The following is a 6,000-nucleotide window of genomic DNA, read 5'->3' on the forward strand; positions in this document are numbered from 1 at the left end:
GACAGAGACGTTGGGGTCAGGTAGAGTTGAAATGTAATTGTAAATGTAATTATACACACTGCTACATAATATAAATGATGGAAAAAGCTTGGGTGCAAATGCTGTATAATTTTGAAGGGTTTGAAAGAGTTAGCACTGCCTTAAGCACCACTCATTATGATAACGTCATATGGACTTATGAACAGAACAGCTTAGACTTTCAGAGGTGTAAGACCTAACTTCCAGTTCTTGCGCATAATGTTTGCAATGATGTCTGTTGAATGGCTGTAACCTGTCACCTGTTTCTAACATGAAATGAACTACTTCCTATTCAATACAGGAGCTTCTTCTAGTTAGGCCAGTAAGTGGTTTTATTACACGAGGCCAAGCAGGTACTGTGAGTCCCTACTTTAAAGAGAATGAAGGTAGTAAACCTACCCAAGCATGAGGTACAGATTCAACTTAACAACACAGGTAACGTGGTTCAGGCAATGTTTTGTACTTTGAGACCAGCAAGCTTTGGGCAAACCAAGGAAAACCTTTCATCATATTGATGGCCTTCCAGCCACAGTTATTGTAAAATGCAAAGACAAGTTGGCACAGTTAGGGATTCCCCATCTCTTGCATTCCTGGAATTGATAAACAATGCTCAATATCTCCTCCCATCACGTCATGGTGTAAAGGTATGAGAGTTTTCCACCTTTTAAACGTGTCCCTTAAATACTTCCTCTTCTTGACAGATTAAACCAACAAATGCATGTTGGGGAAGCATCTGGCTGTAGCAGATTGTAATAATGCAATGAGATCATTAACTTCTATCAGAACTAGGGCATGAGTCCCTGCTTTAACAACTCATTCTATTTTCCTGATTACAACGTTGGAGTGTCAACTTCGATATTGCCAACATGAGCCTCACAGCCATTGGCCCTGAGCAGCCTGGCTTTATAATTTTAAGGTTTATTCCATGTAGTTTGATTCCCAATCCAAACAAAATAGTTTCTTTCTATCTACCCTATTAAATCCTTTTATCATCTTAAATACCTCAATTAGTTCACCCTTTAATCTTCTACACTCAATAGATTTTGGACATTCAGAGGCTGACAGTACAGAATATTTGAACCGCAGCTAGTTGTTCATCCCTGATAACCCTTCTCTATGCCTCACAGACTGAACTATCGGCCATTGCTGCAGACTAACGCCACAATGACAACAACACAAAGCGATTTCTTAACTGCTACATGCAAGGACTACTGCACTTCCCAAACAAGGAATGATCATTCGTATCAGAGTTCAGAAAATGAGAGGAAAAGTTTTGAGTTGCATTCTTTAACCACAAATAATCTACACACCATCTGAGTCCAGAAACACAAAAACTAAGCCGAAAATCCAATTTGCATAGACTATAATTGCATAAATAAATTGGATTATTATCCAAAATGCACTGTGTACTCCTGATTAAGGGAAAAATATATGACTTTGACATTTAATCAACATACTAATAAAACAACTTCATGTAGCTGTTAAAGAAAGACAGGCTTGCATTTATGTAGTGCTTTTCACAACCACTGGATGCATGAAAATGTTTTACAGCCAGCTACTTTGGGAACATTGTCACCAGTGAAATGTAGGAAACATGGCAGTCTATTTTGCACACAACATGATTCATAGAATCATTGAGTCACACAGAACAGAAACAGACCCAGTGCATGCCACTCATAATCCCAAACTAAACTAGTCCTACCAGCTTGCATTTAGCCCGCATCCCTCCAAACATTTCGTATTCATGTATTTATCCAAATATCTTTTAAACACTGTAACTGTACTCACATTCACCAATTCCTCTGTAAGTTCATTGCACATATGAAATACTCTTTACAAAATAATTGCTCCATGTCGTCTTTAAATCTCTGTCCTCTCACCTTAAAAATATGCCGCCTACCCTTGAAATCCCATACCCTAGGGAAAAGACACCTGCACTCACCTTATCTATACCTGTCATGATTTTATAAACCTCAATAATTGTCACCCCTCAACCTCCAATGCTCCAATCAAAAATGTCACAGCCTATCAAGCCTCTCTTATAACTCAACCCTTCCCTTCTGAGCAACATCCTGATAAATCTCTTCTGAACCCTCTCCTACCTAATACTTCCTATTATAAGGATGATTCAATAAACAGCAAGCACACTAATGATCAGGTAGTGTGTTTTGTAATTTTGATCAAGAGATAAATATTGGTCATAAGGACACTGGAAATAACTCACTCCCTGGCTCTCCTTCTAAACTGTGCCATGGGATGTCTTACAAGTGCCAGAGGAGGCACATGGAGCCTTGGTTTCTCATCTGAAAGAATGGGTCCTGAACCAAAAAGCTTAGACACTGGCATGTACCAGAAGGCTGATATTAATATGGCCATAAACAAGCATCAAGGAAACAATGAGCTACTGAAGGTTGTTGTTAAATTGCTCCAATCTCATTCTGAAAATCTTTTTTCAATGTAATTCATAGCAACTAACTCAGGATGGCAGGACTGACACAAGAAGAAAGACTGGGTTGATTGGGATTGTACTCACTGGAATTTAGAAGAATGAACAGGGATCTCATAGAAACACATAAAATCCCAATGGCGCTTGATGGAGGAAGAATGTTCCTGATGTTGGGGAAGTCCAGAACTAGGGATCACTGTCTAAGAATAAGGGATAAACCATTTAGGATTGAGATGAGGAAGAGTTTCCTCACTCAGAGAGTTGTGAGCCTATGGAATTCTCTCCCATGGAAAGCTGATGGGGCCAGTTTGTTAGATATATTCAACAGGGAGCAGGCCATGGCCCTTGTGGCTAGAGGGATCAAGGGGTATGGAGAGAAAGCAGGAATGGGATACTAAATTTGCATGATCAGCTATGATCATATTGAATGGCGATGCAGACTCAAAGGGCCGAATGGCCTACTCCTACACCTATTTCCTATGTTTCTATGTTCTTAACAAATAGAGAAAATACTCATTTCAACAAAATAAGGAATAGAATGGAAGCAGAGACAGAAGAGCCATAGGGTGAAGGAGTGTCCCATCTTTTGACTTGAAAGGCCACATAGACATATATCAGAAAACTTCAGAGGCCACATGTAATGTTTAAGTCTTTTTTGGAACTATTCTGTTTTTATGTCTATTATGGGCACTACATCTTTGTGTTCCAACTTGGGATTCATCCGCCAACACAGTAATTGTCAAAAACCGGTCAATTTCCAGACACTCACAGCTCAAACCAGGAAATGGGGAAGCCTAAGTTAACCTGGGGTTCATTCTGTTTGCCAGAGCCAATGATTCCACATTAGACTGTACTCAGTTGTCACAAAGGCCTTTCATCACTAGGTTTCCATCTAGCCGTATCAACAGAATGAACTTCCTCTGTTTCTGAGTAGAGGGAATCTAGCCCAGAGTGGCCACTGAAGACACTGAAAGAGTTTCTAAGTTGACATTTGAAAAGGAAGTCAGAGGCTTCTTGAAGGAAAGAGAAAAGGGTAAAAAAAAGAAGAGATATAAAGGTAATTAATTACATGTGCACTTTCAGTCTGCTAGTAGCTGGCTTTGCCCACCCTGCTTTGATGTAAAAGATAGAAAATTACTAACCAGTCGTCCTGTCACTGTTTCTCCCCACACAAAATAAACTGCCTCCCACTCCCAGAAACTGTGAAGAATGTATATTCTTATTCCTCATTCCCATTCCCCATTTCCATTCCCACTTCTCATTCCCCCATTCCCATTACCATTCCCCATTCCTAAGTCCCATTCCTGAGGCACAGAGCTGACCACCGTCACACTTCACAAAGCAGGAGACTGATTTCTTTGGAGATGTAAGGCAGGGCAGTAAATGTTCGAGTAGTGAAAGCAACAGTGCACTCTTTCAAGAAGCTCTGATTACAATTATGCCTTATCCATTCTCGTGCTGGGTTGGAAGTAGTACACCTCTCATAATCATATAGAGCAAAACGCAATACCAGAAAGAAACACAGTTATCAGTTATTTATGCTTTCTGTTCCATGTTACAAGAACAGCAGATTGTCCTCGTTGGTGAAAATTGCATAAATTCACTTCATGAAAAAAGGAAGATCAGAAATTAGCCACTTGACCTTTGTAACTGAGCCAGACGAGAATGCAATTGGCATGCTCCAGTCTCTGCAGCTACTGAAATGAATAGGCTGCTTTTTGCGTCTCACATTAGAAATGCTTGTTCAAAATTCTGAGGGGTTTTCATACAGAAAATAAGGAGAAATTGTAACTAGCGGAAATGGATTGAGAATACTGAAAAACCAGGTGGGAGACTATTTTTGAACTTTTGTTTTGTAAATGCTGTGAGCAGCTGTGATCTGGACTGCACTCCTAGAAGGAAGCAGTAACTTTCAAAAAGAAACTACTTTGAGCATAAAAATTGCAGGGTTCTGTGGAAAAAGCCATGTAGGCCATCAGTCCTTTGGTGACGAACATAAAATGTAGGCTGACTCTCCATTGCTGTGTTGAGGGACCAATGTACTGCCATTGGAGCTGTTTTTCAGAAGAGATGCCAACCCAAAACCTCATCTGTCTGCTGTGGTGGACACATAAAATCCCATTGCACTGACTTGAGAAATAGCTGCTCTATTCTAGACACTATTTATCGGCCAACCAACATCAACTCAACAGATTATCAGTTCGTTATCACTCTGTTGTTTGTGAGAGTTTGCTGTGTGCAACTTGGCTGCTCTGTTTCCTCCAGCACAATAACAGCTATACATTTCGCAAGTGCTTCAAAGGCAGTAAGGTAACAAAGTGTGAAGCTGGATGAATACAGCAGGCCAAGCAGCATCTCAGGAGCACAAAAGCTGACGTTTCAGGCCTAGACCCTTCATCAGAGAGGGGGATGGGGAGAGGGTTCTGGAATAAATAGGGAGAGAGTGGGAGGCAGACCGAAGATGGAGAGAAAAGAAGATAGGTGGAGAGAAGAGTATAGGTGGGGAGGTAGGGAAGGGATAGGTCAGTCCGGGGAGGACGGGCAGATCAAGGAGGCGGGATGAGGTTAGTAGGTGGGAAATGGAGGTGCGGCTTGAGGTGGGAGGACGGGATAAGTGAGAGGAAGAACAGGTTAGGGAGGCGGGGACGAGCTGGGCTGGTTTTGGGATGCAGTGGGGGGAGGGGAAGAACTGGGCTGGTTTTGTGATGCATGGGGGAGGGGGAGATTTTGAAGCTTGTGAAGTCCACATTGATACCATGAGGCTGCAGGGTTCTCAAGCGGAATATGAGTTGCTGTTCCTGCAACTTCTGGGTGGCATCATTGTGGCGCTGCAGGAGGCCCAGGATGGACATGTCGTCTAACGAATGGGAGGGGGAGTTAAAATGGTTCGCAACTGGGAGGTGCAGTTGTTTATTGCGAACCGAGCGGAGGTGTTCTGCAAAGCGATCCCCAAGCCTCCACTTGGTTTCCACAATGTAGAGGAGGCCACATCGGGTACAGTGGATATGCAGAAAGCCATTTGGTTAATTATATCATGATTTTGTAAAAGGTCCCAGATGTTAGTATCACGAGGATGGATGCAGTCATTCCAAACTGTGTGAGATTCAACAAGGCAGCAAAGCTAAATGTGATAATGGGAACTGCAGATGCTGGAGAATCCAAGATAACAAAGTGTGGAGCTGGATGAACACAGCAGGCCAAGCAGCATCTCAGGAGCACAAAAGCTGATGTTTCAGGCCTAGAGCTGATGAAGGGTCTAGGCCCAAAAAGTCAGCTTTTGTGCTCCTGAGATGCTGCTCGGCCTGCTGTGTTCATCCAGCTTCACACTTTGTTATCTTAGCAAAGCTAAATGCCTTGTTTTACCCCTGTTTGGGATGAAAAGAGATTAAAGTGACCTTTTTTTTCAAGCCCATGGGCAGGAAGTTGACTAAAATCTCAGGACCTGAACCTTATCCCTGAGCCTTAAAGGAGCAAGAATTACAGACTGACTGGAGTAGGGAGGTTGTCTGAGAGTCATCTAGAAACAGTTTCCCTGC

This window comes from Stegostoma tigrinum, chromosome 23 (genome assembly GCF_030684315.1).
Source record: "Stegostoma tigrinum isolate sSteTig4 chromosome 23, sSteTig4.hap1, whole genome shotgun sequence".
Taxonomy (NCBI): Eukaryota; Metazoa; Chordata; class Chondrichthyes; order Orectolobiformes; family Stegostomatidae; genus Stegostoma; species Stegostoma tigrinum.